Below are 16828 nucleotides of genomic sequence, written 5' to 3'. Positions count from 1 at the left end.
TGGAACTTTTTCCTGCCACACAATCAGGCTTTGGCATTCTACCTAAGTTTCCAAACCCCAATATTCTGATCTGCCGACCTGATTTAGTTTACCCCATCCAGGCCTACAATGATCATTATACCTGACCACACCTTATGGTGCAAAAGATGAAGGAAATCTTTAACTGTATAGCCACACATTTAGAAATTTGTGTCAAAAAGGATTTCAGTGTATCAGTTTTTACTTTACTGGACTGCTATAATACATGGAACAGCTGATTCTATAGACCCAGGCTAATGGGCCATTAGCTCCCTTTTTCCCAGTGCTTCACCTTTCTGCTGCAGACATTAATAAATCTACCCTATATCATTTGGCCAATTACTTAATACAGTAGACTCTTAGATTTCATGGGGTCTACAGACTGATCTAGATTGCCCTAAATTTAATAATTTCTTACACTAGTCAGAAATGCAATTATTCTGATTGTGAAGCACTGCTTAGTTAGGGATACTGGATTTACGTATGTAATTTTCAACCTTTAGCTTCACATTGGAATTACCTGAGGAGTTCATTTAAGTAATTATCCTTTTAAAGCAGTACTGATGCCCAAACCCAGTCTAGACCAATTGTATCAGAATCTCTGGGATTGGGACTTAGTTAGGCATTTGTGTAGATTCAAACCCTGGCTTTTCCTTGGGAGAGCTACTTCTCTTTTTCTCAGTTTCCTCATCTGTACTATGAGGTAATAAAGTTCTCAGATGGTTATAGTGAGAACTAGATGAATAAATGTATGTAAAACAGAATAGCCTGGCTTATCATAAATATTAGTTATTATTTCCTAGGGTTATAATGAGAACAAAATGACTAAAAGTGTTCAATAAGTATTAAACTTATGGATAAAAGAATTTTGTAAACACTAATGTGCTATTCAAATGTAAAATATTTGTAATATTTTGTATTGCATGTGGTGTATGGGTCTGAATATTACAGGAATTTAAAGTGTACTTTAAACTTTACATTGCTATAATGCCAAGCACAATACATGTTCTTAATTCAAATCTTAAAGTTAATTTGGTTGCATTTTAAAAGATTATAACCACCAGAAATAATTCTGTAGTGACTACTGAAAATCTCTTGACAATACAGTGGAATGAGAAATTTTTGGAAATAGTTTTATCTAGATAGTGAGATAGGGTACTGGCCTAATTCATTTCTGTCTCCTGAGTGTTGTACAGTGACTGGGACATATTAGGAACATGGTAAATAAAGGAAGAAATTGAGAGATGTGGGCAGAAAGGGTGCATGTACCTCTCTTCATTGAATGTATGAGCCCAGAGGAAAATATTATGGAATATATTCTTAAGGACATACATTATCTACTTTTTATTAATTTTTATTTTAAACAACTTAACTTTTCTGTGTGATTCAATTGTTTCATCTTTAATATTAATATTAGCATAAGAATTAGTATAACTATTCAACATGATTTAAAAATTTTGAATGCATTTTGTAAAAGTTTAACTTTTAGTTCAATGGTGGAGAAGAGAACAGAGAACTGGAAGGGCGGGTTGGTTCAGATTAATTCAGTTGGTTTCATCAATACAACAGTACTATTTAAGCTGGGGCTAGGAGGAAGGCCAATCTTTATCAATCAAATAGTCAACTTTTAGTTTTATTTAGTGCCTGCTCTGTATCAGAAACTATAGTCAGTGCTGGTTGGACAAACAAGGCAAGTATAAGCTACGGTCCCTGGCTGCATGTAGTGGATAGAGTCAGGCAACTTATTTCTGTTCTATGGCCTAAAACGTATTCCTACCACTGAGTTGCTGGTTTTGTTGGGAGGCCTGTGCAAAAAACATGTCAGTGAATTTAGTCAGTTCCAAGACCAATGCCAGGAAAAGTATTCCAAGTCAATCCTCCATTCTTCATGACATAATATGTCTGCCTTTTAAAGTTTTATCTTGATAATGGTATTTTACTGATTTTTCAGTAAAGAATCTTCCAACATAGTACAAAGAATATACATCCAAGTTTATTCATATATAAACCCCGACTTGCCAGGCCATGGCAATTTCATTCCTCTTGCTGATATCTTCATTCAGGCTTGTTACCTGTGATTTGGCTCCTAAATACATTTGTGTCTCCACTTTTCACTCCCTTCAGTGAATTCTACACCTTAGTGGCCTGATTAGTTTTTCTGAGCAGCTGTTTACACATACACATAAAAACAATTGAACACCAACATATTCCTTCTTGAGAAATATGTTTTCACATCCAATTTCAACTACTTCTATTTGTTGCATTAGAATGGAGACTTAAGCTTGTTGTAGCCCTTCTAGTTGGTTACGAAATATTGATTTCAAAAGAAATGAAGGAACTGTATGGAGCAGCTTGTAGAAAGCACTAAATCCCCCTCAGTATTTTGAATTAATGTTATATTTTATTAGGCTTAGCCTCTTTCTTTAATTAACAATTGTCCTCTTTCTTAATCACTTTTACTAATTAAGTGACTTGCCAATAGTTTAAAAAGAAATAATAGAATTAACAACATTAAAGATCATCTGGTACAAACCCCAACTTTGAAAGTCAAAAACAGCTCAAAAGAGTTGAGATAACTGGCCCTCTAGGAAAAAACTGATAAAAACAAGGCTAGTACCCAGATGTTGACACGACCAAAGTCCTTCACTACCTACTTTCCAAATCCATCATCTGTAGTCATTCTTTCTCTGTATCCTTAATATTTTGCACCATCCCTGAAACATACTATAAAAATCCAGTTTGTGTTAAAAGTAGATTGAACAAAGAGATGAACTTGAAAAGGATTAGCAACCAAGGCTCGCTGCTGGGGTCCTGCTCCAGTTACTTGACAACAGCATCTGAGTTCGGTTTAGTCAAGCTTTTTGTAAGGGGAACGTTAGGCCAGAACCCTTCATGTTGCTTGGTTTTAGGTTCACAGGAAAGTGAACCGTCAAGGGAATGTTTTGATGTATCCATGAACTGCAGCTAAGCCATTCAGGGTCTTCTTAAAATAAAGCTCCGCTGGGTTTTCTCAGTACAGGCTTCTAAAAGTTGACACAGCAAGAATTGCTTCTCACCAGGTTCTATTTTTAAATCCCAGTCAAAAAAAATTTTTTTAACTTTAAGATTGAGTTTGAGACATCTTTGGTGAGTCTTACCATCTTGCTAGAAAGATTGTGTAGTGCTTATACACTGTCAACTCAACCTGTTACAAGAGGGATGGAAGAAAAGGAGGGAGGGGAGAGGATGAGGGGCAAGAGAAAGAGGGGAGACGTAGAGGAGGGAGAGGAAGGAAGAGAGGAGAAAGGAAGGAAGAGAAGGAGGGAAAGATATCAGCTAATAATAGCTAATATTTATTGAGTGTATTAAAAGTGTCAAGTACTGTTCTCAGCACTTTATATGTATTAATTAATTTTTTCCCTCAACAACTCAAGGAGATAGGTTCTGTTATTATTCTCAAATGAGAAAATTTAGGCATAGAAAAGTTACATAATTTGCCCAAAGTTATATGGTAGAGCTGGCTTTACCAAGAAATCTGACCTCAGAGGCTGACCTTTTACCTCTTTACTATATGCTCTGAGTTGGAAGTTTATAAAAAAAAAAAAGCACAAAGCGTTGTTGGCTTTCCTTATTTTTTTCTTTTCTACTTAACCAAACATGCATTTTTGCATTAAGTCATCCAAACTGTCAATCAAATGGAAATATACTGGAGGCAGGGAGATGTGCTGAAAAGAATCCAAACTTTTGGATTGGTCAGAAAATCTTATGTTCTGTGTTTGATACTTATAGGTTGTATGACTTTGGACATGACCCTGAAAAATAATCCTAAGCCTTTAGGACATTCCATATCCTTATTCAAAAACTAAGAAAAAATATAAACAAACTCATGGTATTAGTGAGAATTAAATGAGATAACATAAGTAAAGTCTTCATTCGGATGGATAGCAAACCATCCTCCACAAGGTGAATTTATTATAACAAACTGAAACTCTAAATGAGTCATTATCATCTTATTATTGTTACATGAAGTTGTATTTATATAGGAAATAAATCTTCCTAGCAACATGAGATTGTTCCTATGAGTGCTAGCTGTTATGATCATTATTCTTATTTGGTATCAATATGTGCATGTACTGTGTTGGGATCAATATACAGGTAGAATAATACATTAATATTTCTCTGCTAATGGAGGCACCTGAGTGGGTCAATTGGTTGAGCATCCAACTCTTGATTTCGGCTCAGGTCATGATCTCACAGTTCGTGGGATTGAGCTCCATGTCAGGCTCTGTGCTAACAGTTCAGAGCCTGCTTGGGATTCTCTCTCTCCCTCTCTCTCTGCCTCTCTCTTTCTCTCTCTCTAAAAATAAATAAGTTAAAAAAATATTTTTTTAAAAATATTTCTCTGCTAATGAACTACTCTTTCCAGAAACTCTTAGCTCCCTTAACTTTCAGAATCTGTCTCATCTTGTATCCCCAGACAAATCTTACCAGCATTGCCCCTGAACATCAGGTAGTTGAAGGGCTCTGCAGGAGCCACCAGGAAGTCTGACTCATGCTGTCATACTGTGGGACTTCTTTTTAGCCCTTTAGTGCTGAGTCCTCCTGCATCTGTAAGTAGCTCTCAGAAGCCTAGGTCAGAAGCAGGTTTCCTTGTTTGCAAGCAAAGTGGGACTGAGGTGGAGGCAGAAAGGCCCCAGAGAGACACTAATCAAGACCTACTGCATCTTTCTGAAGGAAGTAAGTAGAGAGGGGATCCAGGTGTAAAACCAATAGGACCAAAACTAGGAAAACAGAGAAAATTGGGTTTAAAGCTAAGATTGGAAAATCTTGGCTGGATTCTCAAGGCTCATCATGTAACTCCAGCAGCCTGAGATGGTGGTAGAAAGAAGCCACCATCAATGGATGATGTCCAGCAGCCATTCAGTGCTGGTTTGTACTGGGCATGGTAAGAAGAAAACAGATATATTTCCCTATCTGCTCACCTCTAAATTTGAACGCCGAGTTGAGGTGTAGTCAACAGCATATATAGAATGACGTCTGGAAACTGTTCTGTTGTTCAGGCCTGCGGTTGTTCTGGAGCTTTTTTGTATGTCATTCATCTATTTCTGTCTTATTGACTGAGCCCTTTCATATTTGACCTAAGAGTTGGGTGAAACCCAAGCTACTCTGGCCTTATGCAGGGTAACACTGTTATGCTAAGTAGGAAAAATAATAATAACAGGACCTAATATATACAAAGCACTATTCCATGTGCCTTGGCTGGGAGAAATCAAGACCTTTTACCAAATTCAAAATACTCAGCCCTTGTTTCTATTGTACAAGAGCTGAAGTGCATCGTCTATGCTGATGATAACCATGAGATATTTTTTCCATCCAAAGATGCAAAAACAGCACAGGACCAGAAGGTCAACAGACCTGAATTTGATTCTGTGTTCTAGCATTTTCTAGATGAATGAAGCACTTTTTGTCTCTCATTATCCATTTCCTCAGCTTTAAAAAGGAGAATAATACCTACCTTCATGGAATGGCCAAAGAAAAGTAAAGGATATAAGCCATGTATGACTATTTGTAAATGTTAAAGCTATAGCCATTAACTGTAATTCAAATATATACTAAGTAACACACAATTAAATTTATCATAAGACTGGGTAATTTTTGACATGGTCTATTACGTTTTACACCAGAATCCAAAAGAGATAAGTTGGCTTTATCATTAAGAGAGAAAGAAAATAAAAACTAATTTTCCAAGGCCAAAGTGTTTTACCACCTCAAAACGAGTTTCTAGTCTTTCTAATTATAAGTGGTTTTCAAACTTTTGTCTCAGAGTCCCTCTGTATTCTTAAAAATATTAAAGACCCCAAAAAGCTTTTGTTTGTGTAGATTATGTCCTATTGGCATTTATTGTATTAGAGAAGAAAACTTTAAAAAAATTTAACCATGGATTTATTAATCTTTTTAAAATAGCAATAAAACATATTACATGCTAATACCACTAACATTTTTTTGTAAAAACTCTGTTTTCAAAACAAGTAGAAATTTTAGTAGGAAGTGTGGTATTATTTTTCATTTTTGCAAATCTCTCTAATAGAAGAGCTTATAGAAAGTTGAATTCTTATACCCGTTGCTACATCTAATGTGTTGCAATTTTTTCTTTTTGGTTGAAGTATAAGAAAAAAAATCTGTCTTCACAGAGATATATAGTTGGGAAAGGAAGTAGTCTTTTCATAGTCTTAAATACTTAAGGATATTCTTTGATTCTGCACCAAAACTTAACAGGTGATATTTCTTAAAGTTTAGTAGCACTGCAGAATCTAAAATGATATCAATGAACTTTTTGTATCTTTTACCTATTAATATCCATTGGTTTTCTTTACACTCTGCATGTATCCTTAACTCATGCATAGTTTTGATAACCTACCATGCATTGGTCATTTGGAAAATATTGGCTCACTGAGTTATCCATATATTCAACTATTGCCATACTTCATTATATAATATCAAAAAAATTCTTCATTAGTACCTCTGATCTCATCAGAAATGTCTTTAACTAATGAGAAATTATTAGGCTGGCAGTGGTAGATATGTCTTTCAAAATTCTAGCTTTCATTGTTGTTTTCCTTGAATTGAAAATCTCCTTCATTTATTTTCAAGAAAGAAAGTGCCAGATTTCTAAGTTTATGTAAACATAGTTTGTCCATCATTTTTAAGTAACAATAATTTACATTTATTTTTAAATGGCCAGTCCTGTTCCCAGCTAGTAGTTTAGTGCCACCACCTTGATTTATGCTAAGGTGCTAATGGTTTTACCCCTGTTGCTTTTGCACTATCAATACAAATTTCAACATAGCAAAAAGGTAAATAATGTTTCAGTACTATTATGAAAATAGCTTTAACTTCACAGACCACCTGAAAGAATCTTGGGCACCACCAGGATTCTATGGACATACTTATGTGTTATTTTCTTTTATGTGTTAAATGCATTCTTCATTCTGATGGTTTCCAGGATTTCTTAAACTTTCTTAACAAAAACTGTTAATGTAAGATGGATTTGGTTGTGTAATGTAGATATGGATGTGTGTTAACTTGAAAAGATATTCACAATATATTGTTAAGTAAAAGGAGTAGTTTAGTATTTGTACTACAATCACATTTTGTCATATATATATATATATATGTATTTATGAACATATATTTATACATACATTCATATCTGTATATGTCTGTAAACTTTTTTTTTTTTTTGGAATGGCATCCACTAAGGAAATTAAGAGGGGCTAGAAGTTATGCAAATAATTAATCTTTTTTATTTTTTGTCACAAAGCAAATGTATTTCATTAAATATTTACTGAGTACCAGGGCGCCTGAGAGGCTCAGTCAGTTAAGCGTCTGACTTCAGCTGAGCTCATGATCTCACCGCTTGAGAGTTCAAGCCCCGCGTCAAGCTCTGTGCTGACAGCTCAGAGCCTGGAGTCTGCTTCAAATTCTGTCTCCATCTCTCTGCCCATCTGCTGTTGGCACTCTGTCTCTTTCTGTCTCCCTCTCAAATATAAAAAAAACTAAAAAAGTAAAAAATGTATTTACTGAGCACCACCAATGAGATAGGCACACTTCTGTACTTTAAACATAACTTTTTTAGTGTTTCTTATGAGAAGAAGATGTTGTTTTATAAGTTTAAAAAGCTTTTTCCATTTGGGGCACTGTACTATCCATGGCAATTTAGCTGTTCCTTAGTAAAGCATTGCTTCTTCTCTCTTTAAAACCCCCACACTCACCTACCCAGGACAGTTTTACAAGAGTGCGGAAGTTTTTAAAAGACTCTTCATTAAATTCAGTATCTACTTCCAAAGATGTTTTAAAGTAATTAAGCATCAGTCATTCTTCTGTGTCTCAGTAATATATTATCAATATATTATTCACATTGGGACATTAATCTGATATTGCAAGGAGAGTCTTCAAAGGAACCCTTACAGTTCTCTCAATCAAGTTCATGCTCTTCATCATTGATGAACATCAACATCTCTGCTCTGTGTTGTTCAAGAAATAATTCTCATCGTGTCTTCAAAATTTTGTGATGACTTCCATCATAGAAGCATCTAAGATTTGAGGTTTTTATTCCTGAAGGGAGAAAAAAAGGAAAAATGAGAAGATTAAAATTGAAAGAAGACTTTCAGTAGTCATCTGTACTCCCTGGGATGCTGTAGTCTTCTAGAAAGAAGTTCATTCTGTACCTTTTAGGTTTGCTTACACAGCTGAATATCCTTCAATATTTTTTATGTAACATGTTAACTATTTTTGAATATTGAAACAAAACAATGTCTCATTAAGTAGCAAGAGTCTCCAAACTTTGAGCAAGAAGATAAATATTGCAGTTGAGTCTGCCTTACTCTACCTTACCTTACTCCAACTTTCCCCCATTAGAGTTTTATCCTCTGACAAGTTAAAAACAAGTGAAATGCAATGGAAGCAACTGTTTTTGTTTTTTTAACCAAGTTCTAAATATGCCATCTCCAGGGACACCTGGGTGGTTCAGTCAGTTGAGCATCCGACTTCGTCTCAGGTCATGATCTCATGGCTTGTGAGTTCGAGCCCCGTGTTAGGCTCTGCTGTAAGCTCAGAGCCTGGAGCCTGCTTCAGATTCTGTGTGTGTATCTCTCCCTGCCCTTTCCTCCTCCCCTCAAAAATAAATAGAAACATTTTAAAAAATTAAATATGCAATCTCCACTCTTTTAAAAGCACATTACTGTTTGATGATATCCCGAATACACCTGAGTAAATATACATCTTTGCAACATTTTATTAATCCCTGGGTGGGAGAGTTCTTAGGTTTGCATAAAGATGTCAAAAATCACAATAAATCCTTTTAGATGTGCTGCAGCACTGAACAATTTCACATTGTATTTTCTTAAACAGTCTCTCTTTGTTTTTGTCCAATAACAAGAAACAACAAGAAAAGTTTAGATATTGCTTTAGGACTTTACAGAGTACAAAAATATGTATCCTTTGCTTAGTGCAAAATGTTTTCCTATCTTAGTCAAATTATATTACATCTCTCTCTAGCTATCCATCTATCTCTGTATCTCTCAAAAGTCTTTTTTTAATTGGATTTTTCTAAAATAATTTTGCACATGACCAAGTTAAATGAGTGCCTAGAGTGTGTCACTTGTTGGCCCGTTCAGTGTTCATTTAATTCCTGACTACAGAAAATGTGGATACTTCTGTTACTTATAATGGCCAGTATTGAAGAAGTAATCTCATGATACAGAGTGTGATGCATGTCTTACTAAAACTGATGTGTGGTCAGCTAGCTCAACTTATGTTTAAATGGGACCCATGACTGTCACACACCAACCTCTTCAGTAGCCCCCATTTGCTCTCCTTGCCTCCAGTCTTCTTTCCTCCAGTCCATTTCCCACCATTTCCCTGTCCATTTCCCTGTCCATTTCAGTAGGGTGGGCTTCCTAAAGCACAGATACGATAATGTCACTCTCCTGCTTAAAACCCTGAAACTGCCGCACATTGCCTTAACATAAAGGCGTGATTTTTAAGACTCCGCCTTCCTGCCAGCTTCATCTGGCATCCCTCCCCCAAACCTCCAATCTGCGCTAGCTAGCCACACCATCCTCCTGTCAGACGTTAGAAGGCCCTTCCATCTCTTACCTTTAGTCTTAACTCTTCTGCACTTGCTTCTTCATCACTCTTATTCACGCTTGCTCCCCAGACCCACACACACAGACCAGCCCTTCTGTTCCACTGGGATGGCCTCTCCTCATCATTTGGATTGCAGTGTTGTGCAAAGTATAAAACACATGAATAAAATGAACATACTTCGTGCTCATGCTTTGGAAAATCCCTTATCACCAAGCAAGAGAGGTTTTATAACTGTTATTTTTTGAAGACCAGTTTCTTTCTTATTAGCTGATAAAGTCATATAAAATTTCCTGTACGAATCACCAAAGTGCCAAGATACCCTGTCTATTCAAATGCATTTGTGCTTGTTTTTTCCAGTAATGGAAAAATGTAATATCAAATTTGGTAAAATGTCAGAAGTAATCCACTACCTTTTACCTTTTTTTGTGATAGCAACACATAACTGTATTGAATGAAGCTAGCTAGCTTCCCTAGTGCCAAAAGGATGACCATGCATCAACATGAAGCCACCGTTGTTCAGACTAATACAATTCTGCCTAACAACCTCAACAGGTACTTGAATGCCCAACATTGCCACATAATCTGCTTTTTATCTTCTTAAATTAATCTTGCCTTCATGACTCAAATACATAATCTCTAGGCATTAAACTCCTTTTTACTTGAACCATGGATTCACAGAATATTTGAGCTCAGGTGTTTGGTCACAATACTTTATATAAATTAACTTTGCCTGTAATTATAAGCTGATGTGTTTTCCCCCTAATTAGTAGTAACACTTTTTATATCAACCAAGGTTTTAGTTGATGTTTTTCATAAAGTAATGTATGCAATTGGCTATGTCCTCTAGACTCTGCTGTTTTAATTTTTCTTTGATTACCACATGTCCAGTGGATAAACAAGCTGTCTGTGGCCCCAGATCTTTCTTGTCCCTGTGACTTTGAAGAGCTTCTTCAGCAAGTAATTACCTGAAAGCTTTTACCTATGAAGAAAATGGATAGGACCCCCAGACCTGCCCACCCTTTAGGGATTGCCATGTCTTTTCTTTTTTTTTTTTTAATTTTTTTTTTCAACGTTTATTTATTTTTGGGACAGAGAGAGACAGAGCATGAACGGGGGAGGAGCAGAGAGAGAGGGAGACACAGAATCGGAAACAGGCTCCAGGCTCTGAGCCATCCGCCCAGAGCCTGACGCGGGGCTCGAACTCACGGACCGCGAGATCGTGACCTGGCTGAAGTCGGACGCTTAACCGACTGCGCCACCCAGGCGCCCCGGGATTGCCATGTCTTATTTGTAACATTGTCATCAGTGAATTTATAAACCACTGGAGAAAAGGGATGAATTAAAGAAGCCGTAGGGAGATTGATGGAGAAATGATGAGAATTGTGGTGTGGATTTAGGATTCCTAAGGTTATTAAGGCCAAGTGGGAGAGCCCGAGATGAGAGTAATGGCTATGCCTCCGGGAAATGTCACTTTCAGGAACAGGAGGGATTTATTCAAAGCTGTCATGTCTGTCATGTCTGTGTGTAGATCCACATGGAGAAAAAAAATCCTCAAAATTCATTTGAGCCATAACAGAAAAGCTACTTATAAATCCATCAGTCACATAGATGTAGCTTTAATGGTAACTTAAATGGTAACTTTAAATGGTAACTTTTTGTATGGATTTTATGGCCAAAGCACAAACTTTGGTCTGGCTCTTCTTGGAAACAAAATTTCATGAAACAAATTTTTCTTGAACGTGTGTCAATGTGTCATAACAATGTGCTTGTTTAGAGAATGTTTGACAATAGAGGAATAATATATTTAGGGGGCAGAATGCTTATGGAAGCAACTCAGTTTTCTTCTTTATTTTTATTAAAATAAAAAGACTGGGGGCGCCTGGGTGGCGCAGTCGGTTAAGCGTCCGACTTCAGCCAGGTCACGATCTCGCGGTCCGTTGAGTTCGAGCCCCGCGTCGGGCTCTGGGCTGATGGCTCAGGGCCTGGAGCCTGTTTCCGATTCTGTGTGTCCCTCTCTCTCTGCCCCTCCCCCGTTCATGCTCTGTCTCTCTCTGTCCCAAAAATAAATAAACGTTGAAAAAATTTTTAATAAAAAAAAAATATTCTTTAAAATAAAAAGACTGCTCTTTTCCTTTACGAGGCATAAAATCATCATGCTCAGATCAATTGTTACAAAGAAAGTCAGTAGCAGGTGTATGCCAGGTGTGCTGACTACCAGCAAGAGAGAAAAGGACCACTGGAGAGGCTAATGATAAGCACAGCTGTGTTTGAGATTGGGTAACATGGTTCCATCCCATCCACTAGGGCCAATGCGTATAAAAATAGGAAATTGTGTCAACAGGGATCAGAAGAACATCAAGTAATAGTTTAGTTTTAGATGGATTATTTCTTTTTTTATTCTTCAAGCGGCAAAGATATAGAATACATAGTTTGCCCTTTTATTCATTTGTTGTTGTTGTTGTTTGTTGTTGTTGTTGTTGTTTTTGTAGGGGGCAGAGAGGTAAATGTTTTAAAGTGATAGTAGTATTCATTTGCCATCTGGGGATCCAAAATAATGACAGTTCTCTCAGGTTCCTTACCTATCTTACACCACACCACTCCAGTCCTGCTGTTTGAGTGATGACAGGTGAAATTGTCAAATGCGACTACTTGTTAGTTTCACCTTGCTTTAGAAAGAGCACCAAGACTGCATAATGCCAAGAAATCTAGTAGATTAAAACATATCGTTTTTCAGTCATTGTCTTCAGCAGACAGAAAACAATTTTTTTAATGTATTAGTCATTGCATGCTACATACCACTGCACTTACAGTTTTAAAAGCTAAGTCTACAGAAGATGAGAAAATTTATGTTTGTAGAGACAAGAATCTTCAGATGAAAGAATTGGACTCAGAACTTTCCTGTGAAGAAGGACATCATATTTTGTTTTCTCTTTGAATGTAGTTTTGTTTGATTTGGGGACTGAGGGAGGGCTAAGAAGAGTTTACTTATTGTCCTCAAAGTAATGTGGAACATTGCTGAATCTGACATAACTGAAATTTCAAGTTTAATTTTTGTTGTCTGCCTACTTAATCTCAATAAGCCACCGGAGCACTACTGTTTCTCAGAGCATATGTAACCTTTCTGAGTAGGCATTAGCCTTCCTAGCCCTGTTGAAGCTTGCTACTTTGGTTGCCTGTTCCAGAGGTGAATGCTTGTTGTTTAGCCCAAAGTGAACTTGTTTACCAGAAACACTGATGATAAAAGGATATGAAATTGAGGACGTGATGATTAGTATCAACTGGAACTGCCTATCACAGCATGAAGTTGTCCCTTCGTAAAGTTGAGTTGTTTGATCACTTGCTTTTTACAGAACTATAAAAAAAAAAACAAAAACAAAAACAAAAAACAACAGCCTTTTGATCAGAAATCCTCTTTCCTAATTCTGGCGATAGGACCTACAACTAGCACTTAATGCTAGAAATGTAGTTCACTGATTTGCTTTTCATATGAAAGCAACAATTTGCTGTAGAGGAACAAATCCTGAACTTTTAGTGTTCTTAGTTTAGAAGCTTACTGAACAAATGGTTTTGCTTTTCTGAGTTTTAAAAGTAAATTAAATAAGATAAGCCGTGGTGGGAAGAAGGTGTAGAAATGTGATACTATGTACTGTACTTTCAAAGTGTGTCACAGCAGGTAGATGAATAGATATGCAAAAAAGCAAGTATAATAAAATGTTAGTGGTAGAATGTAGGTAGGAAGTATATAGGTGCTTGCTTTAAAATTCTTTTAAATTTGCTGTATGTTGGAAACTTTTCACAATAAAATATTGCAAAGGTGTATAAGAAGGTAGATACCTAATACAGAATTTGTGTACTTAAGACAATGCCATTGCATAATGATATAAGATTGAGTAGCCTTAATGACTGTTTATGTTGAATTTTCATCTTTGGAAAACTTGGAGAATACAAAATACTTTTAAGAAGCTTTATAAGCTCTTTAGGTTATTTTCTAAAGACCACAAGCCATGCTAAAGATAAGAAAGCCAGTAAGGAGGGACTTTGAGGCTACAGTGAAAATTGTATTGTGCGTCACTGCCATTTTATTATCCAACTATTAAATAATCAGAATGCCTATTTTCCCAGTTAGATTTGAATTAAGATTTTAAAATATTACTAAATATCTGGACATATGCCTATGACTTAAAACATGGTTTAAACTGCATCAACATATTTGTTGTCCTTATATTTCTTTTTTCAGCCAGAAATATACCTTTAGAATTGAGTTTGATTGCCATAGGTGATGTGTGCCCAAATCTGGCCCAAAACTCAAAAACTGTTCCCTGTGGCTATTTTGTTTTACCATATATATGTTTCACCATACCATAACATTGTTTTACCATATATGTTTACCATACCATACTGAGGGTGGGGTAGTGGGACACAACTGTAAATGTCTTTCAAAAACAAACAAAAAAATAGTTTTTGAAAAATGCCAGACTTAACAAGCCCTCTGCAAATGATTCTCTTGATGATATTTTTCTTTCAGAAAGTTGATTTCCTCCATACTTATAAGAAAAATAAAAGATCTAAAAATCATCCTTTTAGTTAGTAATGTGGTTACGTTCTATTTCAAAAGTCTGTCCAGGTTTATGTCCTAATCACAGGAACACCTCTCTTATTCCAGGCCTTTGGGAAGAAACACTTCCTTCTCCCTTATTTCCTGTTTTCTCTTTTTATTGTTTCTTTGTCTCCTATAGCAGTGGTGTTTGTGGCTGTGCTGACACTGTGCATCTTTAAAAAAGAAGGGACATGGGACCCAAATGATATCAAAGAATTGAGAAGCTTAATATTATAAAGGAGAGTCAAGAGGAAAGAGGCATATTAAATGCAATAAACAAAACATCCACTTCACCATACTACCACACTTGCCACAAGGGACGTAAGCAATAACTGTAGCATGAATCCCTACATTTTTTTTTACAAAATAAGCTTTTATTCCTCCAGAAACATAATAAAGGAAGGGTAAAGCCCTGACCCAGTTGTTTTTCTGCAAAGTAGACTTTAAATGAGTCTTTTCTATGGCAATTTTATGGATCTCTCAAGCAATCACACTTTGTTTACTTTCTTTTTTATCATGAAAGAAATCCATTCTTCTTTCAAAAAGTACTCCCAAGTATAAAGAGAACATATAGATCATGAATAATTCCATTTCCCAGAGAAAAGGACTTTTAATATTTGGTATGTATCCTTACAGATTTCTCTTCTATAAATATATGTCAAATAACTGTAAATTTTCAAAGAGAAACATGCATTTTTTCTCCAAAAAGCGTTTGTTCTTCCTTTCTTGCCTCGTGAATTCTAGCCCCTCATTCTCTGGCATCTACAGTTGTACTTTCTTCACTAATTCCTTCTTGAACTATAAATGAACTTAGTACCTTTACACAAAGGAGGGGGAAGCTACAATTTTCCCAGTATTCTTTCCCTCTATTTTTGTCTTTCCACTCCATCTTCCCTCCCACCCTTTTTTAATTTTTTTTTTAATGTTTATTTATTTTTGAGAGAGAGACAGAGATAGAGCACGAGTCGGGGAGAGGCAGAGAGAGGGAGACAGAATCCAAAGCAGGCTGCAGGCTCTGAACTGTCAGCACAGAGCCGGACTCGGGGCCAGAACCTACGAACTGTGAGATCATGATTACCCGACTGAGCCACCCAAGTGCCCTCCTCCCACCTTTTTTAAAAACTGTGGTAGAATGCTTAACATGAGATCTACCATCTTAATAAATTTTTCCCTTTCTCTTTTCATTCAAGCTTTTCTAAAGGCAAATAAGTTCCTTTCTCAGTATCTGTACTCCCTTACCACCAATGTAGCCACTAATTTACTCTGATCTTGGTTCCAGGAATTCTTCTCTTCCTAAGGTCCTTGATGGCTGCTAGAATGTCCAATACAATGAGAGTGTGCAGTGTACATCCTTACCTAACCGTTCATCAGCATTTGACAGTAGAGCTCTTTCTTTGACTGTATCCTCCTGGTTCTCCTCCTACACATAGGACCGCTCCTATTCAGCCTCTGCCCATTCTTTAAACATAACAATTCCCAGGGACTCTGGCCTTAGTCCTTATCTCTTCTGCTTTCTTTTTTAATGAGCTCATCCAGTCCTGCAATTTTAGTTATCCCCAGCAATCCATATGTCCTGCCCTTATGTCTCTTCTCAGATATCGACCTGTGTATCTGAGTGACCCACTGCATCTTTCCACTTGGAGGAACTTTCCAAAGACATCACAAACTCAGCATATATCTTTTCAGCACATCATTTCTTTTCCCAATCCTCCTCCCTCTCATGGAGACCCTATTCAGTTGGTGGCAACACCATTTAACAACTGTAATAGTGTAAATAACAGCAGAGACATTTGACACATTTGTCAAATTTGACCATTGGAATAAGTAATATTTACATTTATTTTGACATCTGTAGTCAATCACAAATTGCACTGGGGGCTAATTCATACTATGAGCTCTAAAAACAGACTGCTAGAGAATTTGATAATTAGAAGTCCATTGGTGACTGTGAATACAATTACTGTAAATTGCAACCTGATTGTAATTGGTTTAAAAGTGAAGAGAAAGGAAGGAGCTGTTACTAGTGAGCACAGACCAGCTTTCAAGTTTGACAGTGGGAAGATAAGAGAGATTAAATGAATGTGTTTAGGGGAAAGGGATGTGAGGAAGTCATCTTTTAGAACAAGGAAAGCAACAATTTTGCTAGCTGTGGGAAGAAGGTGGTGGAGAAGAAAGGATAGAAGATAGGGATAATAGGAAGATAAGAATTGAATACTGACAACCATAAAAAAAAGAGAGTAGGGGGATCTTTGTTGCTTTTGTCTATATTATATATTCTTCATGCAACATTTGTTTTACTAAATTCAGGTCTACTATTTGTCATTAAATAAATAACAGTAAAAAATATTTTTAAAATATTTACATGTAACTTTTTAAAGTTTTTGTTTAAATTCCAGTTAGTTAACATACAGTGTAATGTTAGTTTCAAGTGTACAGTTTAGTGATTCAGCACTTCCATACATCACCTGGTGCTCATCACAAGTGCACTCCTTCATCCCCTCACCCATTTAACCCATCCTCCCACCCACCTCCCCTCTAGTAACCATCAGTTTGTTCTCTATTGTTAAGAGTGTTTTTTGGTTTGCC

At 36.5% G+C, this 16828-nt stretch overlaps 1 protein-coding gene across 4 annotated transcripts in view; it reads left to right on the top strand.

Moving 5' to 3' along the window:
- The window catches only part of PEX5L (peroxisomal biogenesis factor 5 like), a 228479-nt gene that overhangs the window by 40366 nt on the left and 171285 nt on the right, over positions 1-16828 (top strand). The window lies entirely within an intron of this gene.

This window comes from Herpailurus yagouaroundi, unplaced genomic scaffold, assembly GCF_014898765.1.
Source record: "Herpailurus yagouaroundi ecotype Mexico unplaced genomic scaffold, PumYag 159, whole genome shotgun sequence".
NCBI classification, from domain to species: domain Eukaryota; kingdom Metazoa; phylum Chordata; class Mammalia; order Carnivora; family Felidae; genus Herpailurus; species Herpailurus yagouaroundi.
The sequence above is the reverse complement of the archived record's forward strand: the minus strand, read 5'-3'. Positions and strand labels throughout refer to the sequence as shown.